The following is a 25,527-nucleotide window of genomic DNA, read 5'->3' on the forward strand; positions in this document are numbered from 1 at the left end:
TTCTGTGCGAGGGCTTTCTCTAGTTGTGGCGAGCGGGGGCCACTCCTCATCGCGGTGCGCGGGCCTCTCACTATCGTGGCCTCTCTTGTTGCGGAGCACAGGCTCCAGACGCGCAGGCTCAGTCGTTGTGGCTCACGGGCCTAGTTGCTCCGCGGCATGTGGGATCTTCCCAGACCAGGGCTCGAACCCGTGTCCCCTGCACTGGCAGGCAGATTCTCAACCACTGCGCCACCAGGGAAGCCCCAAGGCAACCTCTTCTAATGCAAACAAAATCATACAAAAAAATCTAAATTTCTCTTGGTTTCTAAATGGATAAGAATTTGTTTCTGAACTGAAAGGAGCTTTTTTTTCCTGACAAAAATCTGATCATTTCAGGATAAAACATATGACAGGTCAATATTGCTTTCCTGGTGATAGCCCGGAGTGGGGTGACCCAGCAAAAACATCCAGAGACAAATTAAAGACAAGAGTAAAAACAGTTATGTGCTCAAGCACAGGAGGGGTGGTAAACATACCAGTAGTGATTATTTATATTCCAAGTATGATTAATATCATAACAAATTGACATGTATTTGCCTTGGAGACATGATTGGAGGAGAAAATCTGAATGTTTGGTGAATCAAGGAGACTTCATGGAAGAGACGGCTTTAGAGAAGGGTGTAAAAAGTGTCTGAGAAGGAAATAGAGGTTGGTAGTTCCAAATACAGAGGTGGTCAAGGTGAGTGTGTCTGGGAAAAACAAGTTGTCTGACTGTGGGATACATGAGAGCGTGGGAGAGGGGGCCAGGAAAAAAGAGCCTTATTGTGGATGCCTGAAATGTTTATACTCGAATTGGTAGGCAATGGTTTTTAAGCATGAATGTTAATAGGTTTGAAGTTTAAGAAAATTAAATTGTGGACCAGAAAGACTGGAAGGGAAATAGAATTAGCAATCAGGAGAATTTTGTAGTAGCGGAAGTGAGAAATCTTGAGAATCTAAGCTAAAGGAAATAATCAGACTTCATTGGCTGTGTCTTCATGAAGCTAACATATCAAGTGATTGAATAAGCCATAGATCCCTTAGTAAATTTAATAAAAATCTCTGGAAATCCTCCAGAAAAATATCATATTTCCACATACTCATAAAAATGTTGCTTATAATTTCAGGGAATTGCTTATAATTTCCTGGGAACCAGAGAGCATTTAGGAACCTATGGGCTACAAGTTAAGCACCTTTGAGTCTGACTGATTTGATTGCATTTAAAAAATGAACCAATCAGTTATATAACAAATATTGTTTACCATTTTGACATAATGTAGATTGGCATTTCACACTTTTTTTTATAACTTAGTACAGAGGTTGTGGTAAAACAATTTTGGCAATTACTACATACTCTTATCATCCTCTGGAAGATGAAATTACATATCGTCATGTTAAATGTTCTACAGTAAAGAACACTGGCTTAACTCTGTTTACTCCAGTGCTTCCAGCCATTAATCCAATGGTTGTCAGAACCTGTCTTTGCAGTCTTCACCCAGAGACCCCTGCTAAATTGTTTCACAATCTTCAGATATAAATGGAACTTAGGCTCCAAGGACATAAAGTCCCTTTGCATCTGCCTTCACCTCTCTCAACCCTCCTTCCTGTGAACCAGGAGGTAGACGTTCTGGTCTTTACTAACCAGTAGTGTGATCTTGGAAAAATTATGGCCTCAGAATTCATTTCTGGAGAAGAAGGGTGTGAATCTCTATGCCCTGTATTGGTGGTTCTCAAACCCTAGCGTTCATCAGAATCATCATGAAGCCTTCTTAAAGCCCCACACCAGAGTTTCTGAGTGTGAAGGCTGGGCTGGGGCCTGAAGAGTTTGCATTACTGTGGAGTTAGTTCCCAGGTGATGCCGATGCTGATAGTCAACAGACCAAACTTTGAGAACTGCTGCTCTAGCATTTTTAAGATCCTGTAAACACTTAAGACTCTTTCCCATTTAGGTCATTTCCTCTCCCGAGCTGGCGACTCACTGCCTACCTGCTCCTGTTTTGGGTCTGCAGGGCCACAAATTCTCCATGCATTATTTTGTGTGATGGTTGCTGTTGGTGTTTTCTGAGCAAGACTGTATCATCATTGCTGTTGCTCTTGCCATTCCCCAGCCCTTGTCAAAGGCAGCTTGTCTAGTACAAACAAAGTCGTACAGAACATATAAATGCTTTTTAAAATTTCAAATGTGTATAGAGGGCACTAATGAAATGTGTCACTATGTTGGCTGACATGGTTTAAAGCAAACTTTTTTGGATACTACATATTTGATGAATCAAGCCAACATGTAGTTAGACTTGGTTGTACAGAGGACTTATTTACATGGCCTTTCTTTTAGGGGAACACTGCTCTGTTTAACGTGTATGTTAGTGTAGGTGCTGCTTAAACATGGAAAGGATTCCCTCTATTCAGAATGCATGGGAGCAACTGCAGAGCTAGTGCTGGGACAAAATGATGACATTGATAAAATTTGACTTTGGGATCCCTTCGCTCTGTGTTCAGTCACTTAATAAATATTTACCGATCGTTGGCATATAAGGCATTAAGCTAGATGCTTTGGCGGATACAGAAATAAATCAGATCAAATCCTTGCCCGCAATGGAATTTATAACCTACTGTAAGACTTAAGATGTGTACATTCATGAAGACAGTGAGCAGGGCTGCTGCTTTATTGGCTGGGCTCAAATGACAGCAAATCTATTACTAGTTATGTGACCTTGGACAGTTTGTGTAACCCTTTGAGCCTCAGCTTCATAATGGTAGGTAAAGTAATGCTGCATAGGATCACTTATGGCCTCATTGTAAAAACCCATATAAAATGCTTTCTACCATGTTCAGAATATATTATGTATTCAATAAACGTAGCAGTTTTAAAAACTATCATCATAAAAGTAGAGTGATAAATATAATAGATAGTTTTGAATGCTTACTATGTGTTGGATATTGAACTAAGAGTTTTTCATGTATTACTTCATTAGTCCTACACCAACCCTTAATAAACTGATAGTGTAGTTTTCTTCATTTTGTAGATGAGAAGCAGAACTCAGGAACCTTAAGACATTTTCCTAAGTAATATAGCTTGTAAATGCCTGAGCTTCTATTTCAACAACAGCATTCTGGTTCCAGGGCTTGCACCCTTAACCACTATGTGTACTGCTACTTAACAAATGCTCCAAGAGGGATAAACAAGATACTTGAGGAAGTCAGAGGTAGGAGCGAAAACTTCTGTCTAGGAGGAAGTGCTACTATGATAAAGGCTTAAAATTTGAGCTAGAGCTTGAAAGATAGGGGGATTTTGGCTTTGCACATTCTCACCTGCCCTGTTCTTATTCAACATATTTATTTATTGCATAAATATTTACCCAACACTTCTTTTGCACCAGGCCTTGTGGTGGGTGCTAGAGATGCAGCAGGAAATAAGAAGGGCACAGCATCACTGGTTCAGTATCCATGCCTTCATGCAACTTGTGATCCGGAGCTGGAGGTGGCAACCCAACAGGCACTTAATGAGCAATTATGAGGGAGAAGTTTAGACTGCTGTTTAATTCAGGAACTATCAGCTGAGGGCTTACTCCATCCTGGGCTGTGCTGCATGCCACGGGGGACACAAAAGTGAAGATGTGGTTCTGTTCTGCTCACTAGTTAGACTCCCCGGGAAAAGCTTTGTTTTCTTCTTCATGTTTCTTGCTGCTGTATATATTCTGTCCTGCAGTGGAAATCTCTGATCTGAAATCCATTCATTCATAGTTATTTGTGATCTCTTAATTTTTTTTAAAATAAATAAATACATAAATAAATAAATATATTTATTTATTTATGTATTTATTTATTTTCGGCTGTGTTGGGTGTTCGTTGCTGCAAACGGGCTTTCTCTAGTTGCGGCGAGCGGGGGCTACTCTTCGTTGTGGTGCACGGGCTTCTCATTGCGGTGGCTTCTCTTGTTGCGGAGGCTTCTCGTTGCGGAGCATGGGCCCTAGGCGCGCGGGCTTCAGTAGTTGTGACACGTGAGCTCAGTAGTTGTGGCTCGCGGGCTCTGGAGCGCAGGCTCAGTAGCTGTGGCACACAGGCTGAGTTGCTTCATGGCATGTGGGATCTTCCCGGACCAGGGATTGAACCCGTGTCCCCTGCATTGGCAGGTGGATTCTTAACCACTGTGCCACCAGGGAAGCCCGATCTCTTAATTTTTAAAAAATTTTTATTTTAATTTAATTTTATAGTGGAGTCTAGTGGATTTACAATGTTGTGTTAGTTTCAGGTGCACAGCAAAGGGATTCAGTTATACATATACATATATCCTTTCTTTTTCAGATTCTTTTCCCATGTAGGTTATTATAGATTATTGAGTAGCGTTACCTGTGATATACAGTAGGTCCTTGTTTTTTATTTAATATATAGTAGTAGGTGTATGTTAATCCCAAACTCCTAATTTATGTGATCTCTTAATTTTTAAATAAACTAATGTGATTGGATAACATTTTTAAACTATTGACCCATTTCTGCCCCTCCCTCGCTTTTATTTTTTATCCCTCTCTTCTGCCACATACCTCCATTCATGCAGCTAAAGTTTGGTTCACACATTGCCTAAGGAGAAGGATATTACAGGGCAGAAAATTGAGGGAAGGGTCAGTCTTTCTGGCTCTAGTTTCTAAAAGCCTGTGCCCTGAAAGGAAGGAATAGGACTCCTGACATAACCCACTTCAGTCGGAAAAGGCTTCCTGGGCAGGGAATGCCTTTAGCAATGTTGGGAAATGACTGTGATTAAATTTCTGCCACCTCAGCTGTGAATGAGGAATTGAAAAAAAATTCAGTTAAATTATAGAAAAATAATTGGAATCCACTGCACTGATTCATGCTAAGATTTATAATCCTTTCCAGTTAATTTTGGATTTCAGTGAGGACTTTTAATATCATATTCACTCATTCAGCAAATATTTACCGAGCATCTCTCTACCATGTGCCAGGGAAGTCAGAGGCTAGTATTAGAGTGTGGAGTAAGAATAGACACAGTTCTTGCTGAATATTACCTTCAGGCAGAAAGTCATTAATCAACTAATTACACAAATAGATGTAAAATTACAAGTGTGGAAATTGCCACTGAGGAAAAAGATACAGGGAGTATTCACAAGGGGGTCTGACCTCTTCTGGGGGCATCTGAGAAGTCTCTCTGGGAAGTGACATTTTAATTGAGACCTGGAAATGAACAGGAGCTAATTAGGTAAAGAGGAGAGGAGAGAGTCAGTGTTCCTGGCAGACAGGATTTCAACCCCTTCGTGTGGTGGCAGAGCCACTAGAAAAAAATCTTTATTGGAGGGAAGAGAGAGAGGGACTGTTGATCACAAAACGAGGGCAGCTACTGACATTAAGTGCTTTCCTGAGTGTGAAGGCATATTCTGTGCATGGGGGCTGCTTGTGTGTGTCTCCCATTATCTTTGTGCATGTCTCCCTGAAGCCTCAAAGCTCAGAGTGTCGAAGGCTAAACTCTTCATCTTTCCCCAAATCTGCCCCTGCTCCTGAGCGTCCCATCTTGACAAATGATGGCTCTGTCTTTGCATTTTGTATAAGCCAGAACCCTCAACATCATCCTTTCCTCATCCTTCTTCCTCATCCCCTGTGTCCCATCAATCTCCAGGTTCCATCAATTCTGTCTCATTAATTTCTCTCACAGCTAATTCACCTCACTCCACTCCCACTGCCTTAGTGGGGGTCAGCACCCTTCCCTCCGGGCTCTGTGCATACTGAGCTACTTTACATTCTTTGAGGAAGCTGCACCTTTCCCTGTCTCCAGGTTTTTATGCATATCTTTCCTCTGTCCAGAATCCTCCTTCCCTCCTCCGGTATGCCTGTCCTTTGACAAACCCTCCCCGGCCATCAGCCACAACCGCTAAGGAGATGAGGTTGGCTTTTCCTCCATTCTTGTTAGGGATAACAAGTACTAAGTACCTCGTGCTTATCCCTATCAACTACCTGTTTATTCATCTATCTAGACCTGGCTATCCAACATGGTGGTCGCTAATTACCCGTGGTATGAAACACTTGAAATGTAGCTAGGATGAATTGAGATACACCATGTGTGTAAAATACCATATTTTAAAGACATAGTACAAAAAATGCGAAATATTTAATTACTAATTTTTAACGCTGGTTGCATGCTGAAATGATAATATTTTGGATATCAAGTCAAATAAATACATTAGTAAAGTGAAATTCACCTGATGCTTTTTACTTTTTAAAACGTGCCTAGTAGAAAATTTAAAAGTATATATATATGACTCACATTTGTGCCTTGCATCTTTTTCCTGTTGGATGGTACTGGTCTAGACGCTATAAACAACTAGAGCAGGGGTCAGCAAACTATGGCCCATGGGCCAAATCTGGTCTGCTACCTGTTTTAGTCAATAAAGTTTTATTGGAACACAGCCAGATTCATTCACTTACATATTTTCAATGGCTCTTTCCCACTTATGATAGGAACTATATGGCCCACAAGCCTAAAATATTTACTCTTGGCCCTTTTCAGGAAAAGTTTGCTGACCTCTGTTCTAGAAGGCTGATATTGTATTTTATTCATCATTGTATCTCAAATCATTGCACAATACCTGGCACTCAATAAATGTCTGCTGAGTAAATAAATGTCTAACCAGTAGATGTTTGTTGAATGAATACAAGTTTGAGAATTGTATTGGCAGGATCATCGCTAGCATCATTTTATAACCCACAGCTGTGGTGACCATATGACTAAAACTAAAAATTGAATATGACTTGATAAGTAGTTATGTAACTGGACAGAAGTCATATACAGTATTTAAAATTGGAACACCCTGTAAAAGCCCAGAATACATGGTCCGCACTTCCATCATCATGAAATATCTTGATTTTGGAGTAGACAGAGATATTTTAATTATGCCTGAAATAGGATGGAGTGTTGTATAAGTGAGAAAGAGAACTGTCTCAAAGGTTGGATATTTGGGATTAAGGGTTTAGGTCATAACTACCTTTAGTGTGCCATGTGTGCTCTATTGATATTGTAGAAAGGAATCTGAAAACTAGAGGGCAGAGTGATGATGGAGGCTAAAGACCAACAAAGAAGAGACTCCCGGGAAGGCAATATTTCAGTCTTTTTGCAAGAGATCCTGATCTTCCAGAAAGGATTCCTACATTCAACTTTCCTGTAGGTTCCTCCCATACAGGCTTCCTACAGGCAGTTTTTGCCTGGAAATGTAAAGCAGTAAATCACATGGAAATCTGAATTGGTTTGCATACATGGGAATTAATTCTTATGTCTTAAAAATGGCGCTGAGAATGAGTGTTGGAAGAGAGTTAAGTACATCTTCACACTTTGATCCAAATATACTCCTGTCATTTACTCTCTGCTCACAAATCTACAGCTGTTAGAAGGCACAAAATCATTTTCTTTTGCTTTTCTCTGTCAAATTGTTGATGAAAATGATTTTACAAAATTGAAACATCCAGAGTTACCATAGATGAGAATCAAATTTCAGGTCTTGGTTATGCAACATAATCTCATCTCATAAGAACCACTCATTTTTTAAAAATCATAACATTTCTCAGTGTTGAATTGAATCTTTTCTTTTTGAGTAATTAAAGTTGTAAAAGCAACTTGATATATTCATTGGAGCAGGTAGATTCCAGAGGGCTTTTCTGAAGGGAGGCAGAGAGTTTTCTTTTATTAGAGCATATTTGGGAAGCAAACAAAAGAAGAATGAGAATAATATTCATTAGTGGCATATGTGATCAGTATAGAAAGAGAATATTAAATATTTGATAATTTTTACTTTAGCTGGTTCAGAGAAATGAGGGATTATAAAGTTGATAAGATCATAGAGCTGAATCTGTCCATCCATCCGTCCATCCACCCACCCACCCACTCATTTATCAATCTACCAGCAGTTGCTTATTGAATTTATTGAATTACATTTATTAAAGTACTATTTGTCCAGCTCTGTAGTAGGTGTTACGGGAGATACAAGGGAAACAAAAGACAATTCTGTGAATCTAAGGAGATTCATAGAATGCTAGGTGTGAAGATGACATTATTTTAATTCAACACTGTCTCTTTCACATTAAGAAACAATTGTTAGGTGATTTGTGTAATGTAATACTCGAAGAATTGTATGGTGAGCCACAGAACCCTGGTTCCTAGTCTAATAATTTTTCTACTGATAGCAGTTGGGTAAGTCAGATATATATATCTACCTAAAAGGCTAGAGAGTAAATAATTCTAGGTCATCATGTAAGCAAGTGTGGGATCACTGGATGAGTCTGATCTATGGGGCTTTGGAGAATATCCAACATTGATCAAGGTGAAAGGAAGGTTGAAAGGTGGAGTGGGGTGTGGAGCTGGACTTAAAGGAAATACAGAGCTTGGAATCATAAACGGTAGAGAGAAGACATTCCAGAAGACAAACAAAAGAGACAAATGCAAGGGGAGAGGAACTAAGCAGAATAGAAGGGAAAGAGAAACAACTAGGTTAGACAAGAGTCGACAGAAGTGGTGGAGGTGGCTTGGTGTGGAGCAGAGGCCACTGTGGAGAAGCTGGTGGGATGAGGTTGGGTCAGTGAGGTGAGAGCATCGATGTTAGAAGGTTGAATGCCTTCTGGAGAAAATTTTTTCTATTAGTAAGAGGCTAAAGTGTAAGCCAGGTTTTGGGAAGATTTATACACTGCACTCCCACTCTACAGAAAGACAGAGTATTCCTCAAGGGCCCAGCAAGAAACCCAAAAGGAAAGAAAATCATTCTGGCAAATTAAATAAATATGGCAGTAAGTGTATCATGTTTCCTTTTTCATATCTTTATATTGCATACCACTTCCTGATGTTTGATCAAAATTTACTAGTTTGGTGGGAAAATCTAAAAGAGAATATTTGAGAAAAGCCACAGGAAACTAATAACATTAAGGATATGCACACATTTATTTTCAGAAATAGTCAATTTGTACTCCACTGGGGTTGGATTTTTTTAAGGTTTTGATATACTGCTGAAATTATGGTTTAGGTAGGATGAAATGCATTCTTAAACATTACATTTTCACAGTAATATCTACATATCACTCAGAACACCATCACTGGCAGATAGTAAATATTTTATATCTTATTGAAAAATAATATTTTTTCTTATAAAACATTGGAATCATATTCCTTTTAGGCTCTTCCCAAAAGTTTCCCTTGAAAAGGTTAAAAAATAATCCTGCCTAAATCTTCATCATACAAATTTGCCAGTGAATTTTGAGGGCAGGAGTTTTTGGTTTGGATTTTAACTGCCATGGATTCGGCATACCAGATTCTGTTCTGTGTCATCACTGTGCATTGCCACTGCATGTACATGTGGAATTGGTATGGAAAAACAATCTGTAGCTCTTTACTTCTTTTTCTTTGTTGTTTCTTATAATGTGAGTAGAAATTTTATATCTACATAAATAATGCCAACCTTCAGCTATTTATCCAACTCTTTTTATGAGTTTGCAAAAGATGACCAGTGGTCAGGCTCTTTCAACTGCACAACAGTTGCTGCCTTTATCTGCATAAATAACTTGCCTTTCAGTGAAGTGGAATGATAGGAACAGAGGAAAAACATGGGCATTCATTGCCTGTTTTTACTGACAAAGTGAAGTTGGAGAGTATAAGCATGGATGTGATTTACCCTTTATCTCCTGAAGGCTTGGCTTGAGTAATTCGCTACCTTAATACTTCCTTAAACATTGTTCCTTGTTCTTTATCAAGGACTTGATAATCTAATGAGGGAAACAGACATGAGTAGACAACTTGTACAATGGAAGGAGTGCTATAAAGTGGATTAAACAAAGCACTATGAACATGTGAGATTTGCCCCCTTTTCCAAGTTCATAGAGAAGATTGACTACTCATTTTAGTTTCTGATGCACACTCTTCTGAAAATAAGCATATTTTTAGACCATGACATGAGGTTACTATCATTCTCCTCATCTTCAAATAGGGGCAGGACACTCTGAATAGATATTATGGATGGTAGTAAGATGTTTCTATGCTCATCCTCAATGTGGCTAAGGGTGTGGGAAAGTGGGCACTCATACTTCGTTGGCAGTAGGGTGTATCGGAGGATATCAGTTGACTTTCTCTGGAAGCAGTTGGGTAATATGCTCCGTGAAGGTGCTGTGTATCTTGATTACTACTCAATCTGTAATGCCTAAAATTCAACTTGAATAAATGGATAAATTAATAAATCCTAAAATATTTAAAATTTTGTATATGCTTTGATGCCCAAATTTTAATTATAAGAATTAAAAATCATATGAAGCTACTATTAAGATTTAGCTATAAGAATATACATTATATTGTTATTTATCATACTAAAAACTCAAAACAGCTCAGTTAAGTTTAACACTATGGGATTTAGTAAAAATTACATAACATCCCTACTGTGGACTATTGCACACCCACAAGTGATAATGTTGCAAAGTATGTATATAAATGATACAGAAGAATGCATGAGACTTTTATAAGTAGGTCATAAAACAGTGCATAGAGTATTACTCCATTGTTATAAGATGATAAACTAAGAATTTTTAAAAGGATGTCAAAGAAAGGAGTTTACCGGAGACTTAGGTATTGCCTTATAAACTCCAAAATTTTAGTGGCTTGAAACAGTACTATGTAGCCAATTGGCTTTTGTGAATCAGCAGGGAAGCTCTGCTTATCGTAGCTGCTCAGGTTCCCAAAATGAAGCAAGCATCACAATCAGTGCTGATCACTGTGCCATATAGAAAAGACCTGTGGAAGGTTTCACACTAGGAAATAAATGCTATAACATAGAAGTAAAAGATGACAGTTCTGCTCACAACTCATTGGCCAGATCTAGTCACATGTCCCACCCACCCAAAAGGGAGCAAGGAATTATAATCCTCCCATGTAATTGGGGGGAGAGAATTAGAAATGTTTGGTGAGCAGCACTAAGGATACCACTTATGGTATCAATATTCAACTCACTTGGTCTGTCTCTGAGGAGACAATCCAAAAGTCCTATCCAATCAGGGCATCAGAGTCCAAGCTTGTGATGTCTGGGTGGTGCCTGATGGTCTGGATATGGCTCCTTTTGATCTTCAAACCAACTGAAAAAATAGATTATCTCTTCCCCGAAACACATAGTACAGAATGGTAGAATAGTGGCAGGGTGTCTACAGCACTCCCATTTGGAAAGGGGAAGTCGCTGGTCCATATCAATCCTGAAATCTAACTGCAGGTCCTAATCCCCTGGAGATAAGGACTGCTTCATGACTAGGTTCTGACTGGGCTCCTGGGAAAGGGTTTTCCAATCAGTTGTTCCATGTAGCCCTTGGATCTGCCCTTTAGAGGTCTTTCTTTTTCTATTATTTGCCTTTGCTCCATCTGAAAAGTGCACTACAGAATGTGCCCCCCTTCAAGGATGAGAAGCTTAGCCTGAAAATGCTCTCAGAAGCTCACAAGCCCAACTATTGTTAAAGTTTCTGTCTTTAGACTACAAAAAACTGTCACAAACATTTTTGGAAGGCTCATAGTTTTCTTTGGCTGTACAACTTTCTAAAAAATTTAATCAACTTTTTTTTTTTTTTATTGTTGATTCTGGTTAGTTCCTCCTGCTAATAGCCACATACACAGCTCTTTATTGAGACATCCCTCTCTCTGTTTCATCTTTACTGCAGTTATATTAAACCAACCAAGCTTCATTGGAAGAGCCACAACTTCAGGCTCTTTTTGTTTGGGCTATTTTGTCTAAATGAAAGGCTAAGTGCCATCTTAACTCATTCAGAAGTTTGACAGTGGGTGTGAAAACCATACCCTTGATTTATTCTTTGACACAAGGCTGTGTTTTAATCTTCTAGTCTTTCACCAATTGCTGATAAGAAACAATTGCCTCTTCTGCTTTCCAAATTCTCTGGACCATCTCTGTTACCTTCCATACTTGCTTACAAATCAGTTAATTGTGTCCTTAGCCCATTCTTTTTATTGTAGTACCTTTTCAAAGGCGGCCAACAACAGTCGTCATCTGCTAGAAAAGTTCTGTTTCCCAATCACTTCCTGTAAAGCTACAAGTTCACAAAGTTTATCACCTTCCTTTCAAATTACCACGGGTGACATTTTCACAAAATAGATTATCTGTGCATAAATTGTTATCTTTTTAGCTGCAAACTAAAGACTCTTTGCTGCCTGTCACCTGACCACTCATCCTATGCCACATACCTTAGTTTTCTGATACGCTGTTACTCCAATTCTAGGCACTTATTTTGTATTGACCAGAATAAGAGAGATCTGGTCCTCAGTTTTGTAGGTCCCTGAAATTTTATTGTCATCAAATGATTTTGTCCCATTTTGAATGGAAAACACATTCAAATTGATAAAAGATGATGGGTAAAAGTGTTGATTTGTTAATTTAAAATTGAAAGTCTATTTAAGTAGCTAAAATATCTGTGTTCTCTAACCACAACATATTATTCTGAGTCAAGAAATTCTAGAAACCATTACTTTAATCTGAATGTTTCTTGGTTACTAAGTGTTAATGGAGTGCTTGATCATGAGTGGATATCATTGTGGAATAATTCATCCAGTCTCTATAGAAGCTTGACCTCCCTTGTATCACAAGAGAGCTCAGCACTTCATTGAGAGGGACACATTCAGACAGGGATCTCATCTTGTAGCTTATATTCTAGGAGGTAGAGACAAACAACAAATGGTGAACACAAAATAATACTTATGACATAATGCAAGTGCATTTTAAATAATAAACCTGGGTGATGGGATGTAGTGTAACTTGGAGGAGTGCATGGAGGAAGATATTGCAATATTTTAGCTAAAATGGCCAGTGAAAATCATTCTAAGGTGGTGACATTAGAGCCAAGACTCAAATGAGGGTAAAGGGGTAATCATAGAAGATCTGATGAAAGAACATTCTCTGTAGAAGGAACAGCATGTTCAAAAGGCCAGTGGTGTGAATGGGCTCAGTGTGTTGGAAGAATAGAAAGAAGGCCTGGGAATGAGGAGAATGGTGAGTGGGGAGGTATGTGGTCATGTCTGAAAGATTGGCCAGGGATGTATCATGTACAGCTTTGTTAGTCATGTTGAGGAGTTGGTGTTTTCCTCTAAGCCCAGTGGAACCACTGGAGACTTTTAAGCAATAGATCAATTTGATCTGTTTTATGCTTTAAGAAGATCACCCTGGCTGGCTGTTTGGAGAATGAACTCTGGCAAGAAACGAGTGGAAACAGCCCGCTGCAGCCAAGGTGTGAGACACTGGTCATTTGGATTCGAGCTGTAGCAATGGAGATGGTGTTAAGTGGTGGGATCTTGAAAATATTTTGGAGATAAGAGTTGGCAAGATTTGCAGAGAGATTGTTTGAGAAACATGAGGAAAAGTAGGAAAATGAATGTTGTTTCAAGTTTTTTGGCCCAAGAAACTTGGTGGTAGTGATATCATTAACTGTGATAAGGAAGACAGCTAGGGGTAAATCAAGAATTTTATTTTGGACATACTAAGTTTGAGATGTCTATTAGACAGCTAAGAGATGATGTCAAGTAGGCAGTGGGATATATAAAACTAGAGCCCAGGGGGTGTTAAGAACTAGGGATAGAGATTTATGAGTCATCAGTACAAAAGTGTTATTTTAAGCCATAGAAGAGGTTGAGATCACCTAGAAAAGGAATTCGAACAGAAAAGAGGGTGGACGACGGAGTTAAGGGTTAGCAGAGGAGGAGGGACCAGAAATGGAAATTAAGAAGGAGCAAAGTTGAGGTTGGAGGAAAATCAGGAGTGAGTGGTGTTGTGAAAACCAAGCAGAGAGATTTCTGCGAGAAGAAAGTCAAGTGCTGCAAGTTGATTAAGTGCCCTAATCCAGCTTCCTGATTAATATTTCTTCCAAGCACCTATAATACCATGCCACTCTTTCTAGCATTTGATCCTACTGGAAAGGAGGCTAATTATGGAATAGTAATTGTTTGTAGTATTATTCCCTTTTGGTCAATTATATTAAGAAGTGGGTGAAGTGGTATTTTGGTTAATGAGGAGGAGCTTGGGTCTCTTCTCCAACATTGACATCACTGGTGGTAACTACTTACTTGCTGTGGAAAGGTTACTTAACTTCTCAGAGCCTTGGTTTCCACTTGTTTTCTGGGGATGACTACTCATATCAGAGTCTTGTTGTGGGAATTAATTAATATAATGTATACAAGGCAGTAAGTTCAGTGCCAGTCAAAATGTAATTAGATCACAAATGGTAGCTTTTATTATTTTTTTCCCCTGATGCTGATTGGCTAATTACAGAAATGGGTCACTATTGAGTAATCCTGTGAAGATGCGCTGGTGGTTGTTTTTAGGATGATGCTGGAGAGGTAATGTCTACATACTGTTGCAATAGGATAGAAGCCAGCCACTCAAACTATATATTTAAATGCCTCCTGCTGCTCCAGCCCCCACTACCACGTACGCGTCCTTTTGAGTCAGGACGTGTAAAACTCAGACAAGTGATGTTTTAAGAGATGGAATGATAGAAACGTACCTCTGTGCTTCTCTGCGAAGAATTATCCAGGCCTGGCGGTGTATCAAGCTGCCAGTGAGCAGATAAAGTAGGGATAGGGGCCTGTGCAGAGCCGAGAGTGGGTCATGAACTTTGTTAAAATAAGCAGGCATTTCCCCACCTTCGGGCAGCTCACAAGCCTATCTTATCCTCTGAAGCCCAAGAGAGTGGGTCAGGGATATAATTGAGCAAGTGTCTCGGATTCATTTTCCAGAAAATGAGGCCATTAGCCCTAGCTGCTCTCTGAGAGGTTTTTGTTAAACATAACAATTCCTCTGAAACTGTTACAGTTCCCCTCATGGTCCCTCTGTGCCAGGCACTTTCATCTGTGGAGGCGGTGGGGTGGCAGTGGCCACCCTGGAGTTGGGTAGGCAGTCAGCGCTGGTGGAGATGGAGCAGCGCCCTTCCTCCAAACCGACGCCCCCTCGCCTCTCTGAGGGCATCTCATCTCGAGTTTTGAAATAATACCTTCACCATACCCCCTCCTTCAACACAAACACCTATTTTTCGGTTCCAATTGACCTGTTAAGCTAATTTTCCTTGGGGGAGTCATCACTTTGGCTTAATTGTCAAAAAGATAGTAAGCCAGCTGTGGAGCTGGACTACCTCTGTTTGAATCTTGATTCCATTGTTTAAGATCTCTGTGATCTTGATGAAATTGATTAATCTCTCTAATCCTGGATCCTCATCTACAAAACGAGACTGATTACTGTTGTGTAGCCTATTGTGTAGATTAATGAATTAATTCATACAAAGGACTTACTTAGCATTATTTGCTAACTTAGTACTATTAAGTCTTTAATAATAAACGTTGATGGGATATTTTGTCTCTGTTATGTAGGAACACTGAGAAGCTCGTTTTAAGAGGCTTCTTCATGTTGTTATTTTCACCAGTGGTATTTTGCATATCGTTGGTGGTTTCAACATTTTATTCCACCCTCTCTGATGCTCTGAAGAAAGAGATACCATGTTGGAAGCATCTAGGAAGCTAGCTTTATGATATAGTAGAGGATAATGACACCTCCTCTAGTTTTATATTTATGAGAACAGCTAACCCATCAAACAAAATGTCAACGCGGAGCTGGAGTCATTTAACTGAGTATGTTTATCTTTAGGGTGTTTTCAGCTGCATGTAATAGAAAACTGACAGAAACTTGCTTAAGTAATACGAAAATGTATCTCACAAAGCTAAAAGTCCAGAGGTAGGATAAACTCAGCCATGTTCTGAAGGATCCACTGTTTCTGCATCTATGCCATGGTATCCTCAGAGGCTTGTCCTTCCTTTCAGACTTGTCCCTCTCTGGTCACAAAAGGGCTGGTAGAGTCCCAGGCATTACACGTCTAGAGAAAGAAGGGCCATTTTTCCTCGTGTCTTTTTCTCATAGGATCCTACTGATAACTGTAAGAAATCACTACGTTGCAACCTTCCGAACGATTCCTGTGCTTTCCATTCACACAACAGCCTCCTTAGGCATGTAGATGGTCTCAAGAGTTCAGCGTAAATAGCTCAACAGCTTACCAGCCCACCATCCCAGGTCGTCTCTTCCCTCTGCCTCCACCCTTTCCCACATGGGCAATTGCACATTTTAAAGTCTATTACTTGTAGAACCTCATTCCTGGTTCCAAGTGTTTTTATCAATTTGGGTTATCTGTCGCAAGCAGCAGAAAACAACTCTGGCTGATTTAGGCAGGAGGTAAATTTATTTAAAATGTACTAAATAGTTCCAGAATGATCCTGAATTTTCTTCTGCTATAAAGGACATCATGGAGACACTTGGCAAATTCTGAATAAAGTCTGCAAATTAGATAATAGTATTGTATTTGTATTCATTTGATGATTTTGAAAATTGTGCTGTGATTATGTAAGAGAATTTCTTTTTATTAAATACACAATGACATTTTAGGGCAAAGATATCATGTCTACAATTTACTATTAAACAGTTTAGGAAAAATACACACACACAGAAGGATAAAGCAGTGTCTAATAATATTAACGTAGGGAAACTGGCTGAAGGGTATTCAGGAATATTTTGAACTCCTCTTGTGACTTTTGTGTAGGTTTTTATATCCAATTAAAAAATTGTCTTTTAATGATGCAAAAAGATATGAGGTAAGGTTGCAGTGCTGTATCAAGTCCGGCAACTTGTTTTAATAAATCGCCAAAGACAATGAGGAAGATATTTAGTGAATAGCTCGAGAGTGGCCTAGATTGCAAGAGATTCGGGCCAGAAGGCTTCAGAGCCAGTAACAGTGCTCCAGATCACTCCATGGAGCTCAGCGCTTGTGGACAGAACTGCCGCCTCCATGATGTGCTGTTGGACGTCGTAGTTTGCTCTGCTGCTGTGGCTGGCGCTGGACACTCTCACCACCATCAGCACAGTGGCTGCTGCTGCTGCTCCCAGATGGTCTTTTTACCACGGCCACCACTGCCAGGGACTTGTCTCCAGGACCTTTGCGTTTTAGCCTCACTTTCAATTTCAAAGTCCGGGCTGCAGGAATCAGACTGAGAGAGCCCAAGTCATGGGCTTTTACGTAGGCACCAGTTAGGCTCGTAAAAATGAGTATCAGGAATTTTCAGTCTCTAGAGTGACACACAAGTCCTGCTTTGCCACAGAGGGAGGGATTCTTCAAGAAGGAGTGGGTTTCAGACACCACACAACCCACAAAAATGACAGATGTCCATTGCAAGGTGGTGTTTGCAATTCTCTCTCTTAGGATGTCAAAATACATTCTGGGTGTTGTTCTGTTGAAAGGTAGGAGCAAAAGAAAATGTATTTCTTTCAACGTGGAAGGAGTAAAATACTCACAGATGTTGGGTCCTAACTCACACATACACTCATAGTGTGGGTTAATATGGAAAATTATCCTCAATGAGATTTAACCACCTTCTGATGTTACATGGAAAAGTTGGACCCTTTGTTTTCAGTTGGATTGCTTTTATTCTCAGTAGTCTTTATTCTGAACATTGATTTTTTTTTTTTGTTCTCTCTCACACGCTTTTTAAAATTTTCGCCTCTTCTATTTCTTTTTGTAAAAATGATTGGGTAATTTGATATAAGGTTGCCATTTTTGCTTCAGAAGATATTCAGTTCCTGTCTCTCGAGAGGAAAATCCTGTCCTCAGCTCTGGTCCCGCATCTAGTGCAAAGCGGAGACTCAACATACTTTTGTTTCTCCCTCAAACCTTGTTTTAGTATGTGATATAAATGTAATTATATAACATAATAGAATATTGAGGTGTTACTTCTGCCTAGTAGTGTGTTAAGTGCTGTTTGTGCATTGAATAGTTTTTGTGCTCCTAATATCTAATTGGAAAAGAAAAATATGCTTCGCTTAAGGAAAAAACAGCAGTGTCATATAATTCTTAAGAGCATAATATTTTATTTTTATAAATGTTCCCCATAAAAACATGATTAGAGGAAAGTAAAAAAATATGAGAAATTGTACTCTAAAAGTATTTGACATCTGGTTGGAATTGTTATGTTATTTGATTGTCCAAAGTTTCTTCGGAGGGGTCGAGGGAATTTTAACGTTTCATTTGGCAGTCAGATCTGGAGATGAATTTAACTGGCCTTCAGTAGTGCTGGCCTGTTCCTGAGAGAGAGAGAGATGATTGAGAGGGAGGGGTGGAGAAGGAGAAGAAGCCTTTACTTACACTCCTTAAGGGATGACTCGGGTGGACAGTCTGAATTATGGGACTTACTGGCAGCAAGCAAGTATTGCCAGAGTGGATTACTGCAAAATGCTTCAGCTGGGGATGGTTTTGAAAACCACTCATCAATTACAGATGGTACCTGGCATAGTAGCATGGATACCCTTGAGGGCTTTTGTCCAGGAAATTTGAAGAAGCCTGTTATCTCTGACCTCCTCAAATCACCTCTTCTTTCACGGGTGACCCTTCTTACCTATGGACCTCACCTGTTTCTCACAGAACTACAACTCCAAACTGTATATCAATTATTAAACAATGTCCAGTGCAGGACACTGACTTTCACTAGTTTTGGAAATGATCGAGACCAACATTAGTCTTTGTTAAATCACTGAGTGGTTTGGTGGTCTCTAGTCACAAGTGAAAGGATCAAATTTAGGATTTCTAGATAGCAGAATCACACTAGGGTTAAGCAAATGTCCAGATTTTCCCAGAGTTAATTGGGTTCTAGTTGTTGCTTATTTGAGACAGGAAGTAAGATGAAATGTCCTAACATGGTTAAACTTGGTGGGCAAATGAACTCATCTGGGGCAGCAGGTTATAACTGTCCCCATTTGGGTTCATGTAGTGACCCATGGTAACTTGGGTCCATGGATAGATACCTGGAAGGTCCATGGAAAGACTTCAGGATATTCCTGAGTCTACTTCAAGTATAAGCAAAATTTTATTTGTATTTCCTTATTGCATTTATTTTTTTCTGAGGAATGTCCGTACTTTCTATTGGATTCTCAAAGGGATACAGGATATGGAAAATTTTGAATATACTGCCCCATAGTGAATGGCACAAATCTCTCTCAATCTGTAATGTCTCTAGCCCTAAGCAAAGCTAGGTTAAAGGGTAGAACAGAGTCAACTTCCTGGAGTGCCCTCTACAAGGAATACTAAGACAGTACTGAATTAAGTTGAAAAATTGTGAATTTATCTCACTCCTAGACATTGACCTTAAGTGAAATTAAAAATGGAAACTTTTAAAATTTGTCTTTTGAGCATTTTTGCAAACACCCATGCAGTCATAGCCAAAATTCTGGAATTAAGTGATGTTCAGAATGCTAAATATCCTGGAGACCTAAGTGGCTGTTTCTTCCAGGAGTCAGAGTTAAGAACTCCAGCTGAGTAATCACAAATGAGAAAAAAAAAATGTTTTTACTCATATGTCTCATAAAAAGGAAAGAATATCCATGTCATATCTTATTCCTCATAGCTTCCAATTCCTTCATCCCACAGCTGTTCCTTCCCAGGGCAGCTCTCCATATTCTCTATCCCAGTCCAGGCTACGTAGTTTCCTCTTTGTGGCCTTCTCCCTTTAGCCTTGCTCTTTATTGTGCGGATCAATTTAGTTGCTTTGGCTTAATCCTTCCTCCTGCCTTCTCTTTCTGAGCCTGCCCCTCTTCAGCCAAAGCCCAGATTCTGCATCACAAATGTTCTAGTACCTGGGCTGGAAAAAGACACCCTTTGTGAGTGGGAGAGGTGGAATAGGGGGGAAAACAGGAAACACACACTCCTAAAGCTTGTTGTGGTTGCACATGGCAGAGTGTTGATTACAAGAAATGAGTAATGTTTCTCATTTCTTAACTTTAAAATCATTTAATATGCCTCCCAGATAGTTTTCTGATTTGGAAAACCACAAAAGAAAAAAAATAGTTTAATGCTTTCCAGAATTCTTTTTTTCAGAATTCTGCTTCAAATTGTGGAAACAAATTTGTCAGTGAATCTGATTCTGGATGTAGTTTTCATTAATAGAAAATCTGTTTCTTCTATCTCCACTCAGAGTTGATGGGCTCATATGAGTCTTTTCACATGTGCCAGACAGCATGCTAGACACTGGTGAAATGGAGATGAAAAGGCTCATCCCAACTTTAAGGACTGATGGACAGACAGAAATAGGGATGATTACAGTATGTGAAGATAAATGTACCTGTAGGGTTGTGATGGGAAGCATCTACATTTGTCTATAGGAAGTGAGCCTTAAACTAACTCCTGAAAAATGAATAAGCTTTAGGTGAAGGTGAGAGTATAATTGCAGAGGGTACACAGTGCACACAAAAGGAAGGCACGAGAGGACATAAGAGGCTTGAAGAGGTGGAGCTGGAAGAAAAAAATTGAAACCAAATGTGACTGGTCAGGTTCCCTTTAGTCTACACAGTAAGGGATCTTGGTTTTCCTCATGGGGAATTCAGAGCTTTTGAATCACCTCTATAGCCACCATGGCAGTGGTTCTCAGTATGGCATGGTAGCTAACTGGGTAGGCTTAGAGGTCAGACTGCCTAGGTTCCTTATTCTTGCTAGTAGAGTGCCACTGGACAGTGCACCTGGCTTCCCTGTGCATCAGTTTTCTCATCTATAAAATGAGGATGTCTCTTTCCCAGGATTGTAGTGAAGATTTAATTCATCCACGTAAGATGTTTAGAATTGTATCAATATCTAGCATAGGTATCAGAGTGCAAAAACAAACAAACAAACAAAACAAAACCCATGAACTGTTTTGTGCATTCCCTTTCAAACATCAGTAAATTGAATGAATGTTCTGCAGCATTCCAAAGTTTGATCTTCTAACAAGGTTGGCCTTAGGAGTAATTAGGTGAATCAGACACCTCTCTATATGTTGCAAGAAGCATAGTGTCACCTATTCTCTGTTCTACCATATTTCCCCTACTTGGGAAAGTCTTGATACCCAGTGATTAAACATTACTAGTATCTGAAGATAGTTGATAATTAAACTGTTATTAAGCACGAACATCTGGATGTAATACAGTTATCAGAGATGAGAGGATGGATCACAAACCTGGTAAGCTGAAGGCCCAAAATGAAAAATAAAGGAATAAAAATTAATTTTTGTCTGTAGCATAATATATGATTTAAACTTTGCTCTCAATATAAATACTGTTTATTGTTTATGAAACACTTTAACATGTTATCTCATTGGATAGTTAAAATTATCCCAAGAGATGCAGGTAGAGCATCTTTTACTATTAAGAATGTATCCAAAATAAGGAAACCAAGGCACAGGTGAATACAAGTGTGGCAACTTTTGTTCTACTGCCCCTTCTCTATATGTAGCTCTACAATGTTTTTATTGAGAAGGAAGAAAAGTCTAAAATCCACTTTGGAGAGTTGTATGATTTCTGGTGGCGCACTTGATGTATTTATCAAGAAGTTGTAGTCACTGGTAGTGTCTGCTGCCTAGGGTGGAGAACTTGCTTGGGATGTGTGTATTATTCATGGTTACTAGACTAACATGGCTAACCTGTTATAACAAGGCTTTAAGGTTGCTATTCCATGTTTATAGACACATAGCAACAACAACGAACAAAGAAATGGACTGGGAATTTATTCCATGAATATTTTTATAGCCTATACTGTATGTAGAGTCACCATGGAGTGACTCAAGGACCTTACAGACAGGTTGAGGAGGTGTGAACTGCACATATAAAAGGTTAAATAAAAGTAAACGAAGATGAAAAGAAATAAAACAAGTGAAAATATCTTTAGGTAACATGTTTTCTATAGCTACTATCAAATAAGTGGTAATGAGTGGCTGACAGAACATCTCATAAACTCAATTCCCACTTAAAAATATGCACCTTAAACTCATGAGCCTACAGATAGATCTCTTATGACTGAACAAAACGCTTATAGAATAAGCATGTAGAGAGGAAAGAGAAAATAGAGACCTAGATGGAGACACCAGAGCATAAGCTCCATGAGTTCAGGGACAAAGCTTGAATTATTTGCTGAATCTCTAGGGCTTAGAATAATACATTAATAGATGCTCAAAAAATATTTGCTCATTTAATGAATGAGTGGATACATGGATAAATGCCAGAGAAAATCATAGAACTGAAAGAGTATATTTAAGGTACTCCAAGGTGGGTGCAGTGTATTTTCATATTTTTATACTTGGCATGTAGCACATAATAGGTGTTCAATAAATGTAGTGGAAGGAAGGAAGGAAAGGAGGGAGAATGGGAGTTAATAGCATAGGATCATAAGACTGGAAGGAAATTTGTGAAGTCATTGGTCCTTCTCTTAAACTCAAGAAAAAGTCTGAGTATAGAGCAAATCTAACCAACCAATCAAAGAGAAAGCCTCGTAGAAGTGACATTTAAAGGTGTTAATCAGTCTAATAGAAAGAAGCAAAGGGCTAGAGTTTGAGAAAGAGTTCTGAATTGAAGTCAATTTGATTCCTAGCTTTGCCAATTTCTTTGTCTGTGACCTTACACAAATTGTTATACTAACTGGGTCTCAGTTTTCTCAGCTCTTCAAGGGGAATTACTGTGCTACAGAATTTTTATAAAGATTAAATAAGATAGTGTATTAAAATGTGTTCAGTAGCTTAGTACATGTTTATATAAAGAAAGAAATTCCTCAAATATGTTGAACTGTTAAATGTTAATAAAAATGCTAAGGAAAGATTTTTCTCTGGAATCTTTTAGAAGGAGAAATGCTAACTAAAATTACAAGTATCTTTTCTTAAAATTTAATTTATGGAAAATCCTAGTTCTTTTGGTTGGTGGCATGTCTCAGAGGATTTTGCATACTAGGGAAAGTGCTTACAAATAATGTAACGTGATAATGTAAATTATGTCATGCCACAAAAATTCTTCAATATTTAATTAAAAACTCCAACAACTTAAAATTCAAGAAGTGTCAAGAAATTAATTGAGGGTATAGACTAGTGGTCAGAGGACTTTGGCTGTCAGCTCCAAAGCCATACTTTCTCCCCTGGTTCAGATTACTGGGAAGACTTGGAAAGAATGGATCCAGCTGCTATAATACATGCTTATGGTTACAGCAGGAAGTGTAAATATTAGTGCCTGTTTTGATGTGCTGTCCCTGAGTTCCAGGATAGGGTTTTTTGGAGAGTCAGTAATGGAAGGAAGTGAGAAGCGTGTCACAGCTAACAGCCAAGGAGTCTCTAGGGGTCGTATCAAGGGTTGCCTTCAATCCTGCAAGGGTTACAGCTGTGCCAGGAGATATGTAAAGTTTAAAAAATATTAAATAAATGAAACCAGTCCTTTTAGTTTCTTATACTATACACAGTGCCAGCTCTGGGCTCAGGGTCAAATCCACTGACAAGTCATTAATATCAGGGGGAACCACCCAAATCCAGAGACATGCATAATTCTGCCTCCGTCTGTTCTTAGTCGACAGTCAATTGGGTAAGACACAGTCACTTGATTTTTTTTTTTTCCTTTTTCTCTTTTCATGAGTGTGTATGTGTATGCTTCTTTGTGTGATTTGGTCTGTTTAGGTTTGCTTTTACTATTTGTACTAGGGCTCTGTCTGTTTTTTTTTTTTTTTCTTTTTTTTTCTTCCTTTTCTTCTGAGCTGTGTGGCTGGCAGGGTCTTGGTGCTCTGGCCAGGTGTCGAGCCTGAGCCTCCAAGGTGGAAGGGCCCAGTCCAGGACATTGGACCACCAGAAACCTCCCAGCCCCACGTAATATCAATCAGCGAAACCTCTCCCAGAGATCTTCATCTCAACACTAAGGCCCAGCCCCACCCAACAGCCAGCAAGCTCCAGTGCTGGATGCCCCATGCCAAACAACTAGCAGGACAGGAACACAACCCCAGCCATTAGCGGAGAGGCTGCCTAGAGTCATACTAAGTTCACAGACACTCCAAAACACGCCACTGGACGTAGCCCTGCCCACCAAAAGGACAAGATCCAGCCCCACCCACCAATGAAACACGACGACCCAAAACCTTTGGGATGCAGCAAAAGCAGTTCTAAGAGGGAAATTTATAGCAATACAGTCCTACCTCAACAAACAAGAAAAATCTCAAACAAACAACCTAACCTTACACCTGAAGCAGTTAGAGAAAGAAGAACAAAAAAAAAACCCCCAAAGTTAGCAGAAGGAAAGAAATCATAAAGATCAGATCAGAAATAAATGAAAAAGAAATGAAGGAAACAGTAGCAAAGATCAGTAAAACTAAAAGCTGGTTCTTTGAGAAGATAAAATTGATAAACCATTAGACTCATCAAGAAAAAAAGGGAGAAGACTCAAATCAACAGAATTAGAAATGAAAAAGAAGTAACAACTGACACTGAAGAAATATAAAGGATCATGAGAGACTACTACAAGCAACTATATGCCAATAAAATGGACAACCTGTAAGAAATGGACACATTCTTAGAGAAGTACAGCCTTCCAAGACTGAACCAGAAAGAAATAGAAAATATAAACAGACCAATCACAAGCACTGAAATTGAAACTGTGATTAAAAATCTTCCAACAAACAAAAGCCCAGGACGAGGTGGCTTCACAGACGAATTCTATCAAACATTTAGTGAAGAGCTAACACCTGTCCTTCTCAAACTCTTCCAAAATATAGCAGAGGGAGGAACACTCCCAAACTCATTCCACAAGGCCACCATCACCCTGATACCAAAACCAAAGATGTCACAAAGAAAGAAAACTACAGGTCAATATCACTGATAACCATAAATGCAAAAATCCTCAACAAAATACTAGCAAACAGAATCCAACAGCACATTAAAAGGATCATACACCAGGATCAAGTGGGATTAATCCCAGGAATGCAAGGATTCTTCAATATATGCAAATCAATCAATGTGATACACCATATTAACAAACTGAAGGATAAAAACCACCATATGATCATATCACTAGATGTAGAAAAAGCTTGCAACAAAATTCAACACCCATTTATGATAAAAACTCTCCAGAAAGTGGGCAGAGAGGGAATCTACCTCAAGATAATAAAGGCTGTGTATGACATACCCACAGCCAACATTGTTCTCAACGGTGAAAAACTGAAACCATTTCCTCTAAGATCAGAAACAAGAAAAGGTTGCCCACTCTCACCACTGTTATTCAACATAGTTTTGGAAGTTTTAGCCACTGCAATCAGAGAAGTAAAAGAAATAAAAGGAATCCAAATCGGAAAAGAGGAAGTAAAACTGTCACTGTTTGCAGATAACATGATACTATACATAGAGAATCCTAAAGATGCTACCAGAAAAGTGCTAGAGCTAATCAATGAATTTGGTAAAGTAGCAGGATACAAAATTAATGCACAGAAATCTCTTGCATTCCTATACACTAACGACGAAAAATCTGAAAGGGAAATTAAGGAAACACTCCCATTTACCATTTCAACAAAAAGAATAAACTACCTAGGAATAAACCTTCCTAAGGAGACAAAAGACCTGTATGCAGAAAACTATAAGACACTGATGAAAGAAATTAAAGACGATACAAACAGATGGAGAGATATACCATGTTGTTGGATTGGAAGAATCAA

The 25,527-nt window shown here is 39.1% G+C and overlaps 1 long non-coding RNA gene across 1 annotated transcript in view; it reads right to left on the reverse strand.

Moving 5' to 3' along the window:
* The window catches only part of LOC309615210, a 31,626-nt gene extending 6,121 nt beyond the window's left edge, over window positions 1-25,505 (reverse strand). The window contains exon 1 of the long non-coding RNA XR_014236633.1: window positions 253-25,505. This is a non-coding gene — a long non-coding RNA (uncharacterized lncRNA). The remainder of the gene's footprint in view (window positions 1-252) is intronic.
* Between the last annotated feature and the right edge of the window lie 22 nt (window positions 25,506-25,527).

The sequence above is a fragment of the Balaenoptera borealis genome (genome assembly GCF_965194805.1).
Source record: "Balaenoptera borealis genome assembly, chromosome: 17".
Classification (NCBI taxonomy): domain Eukaryota; kingdom Metazoa; phylum Chordata; class Mammalia; order Artiodactyla; family Balaenopteridae; genus Balaenoptera; species Balaenoptera borealis.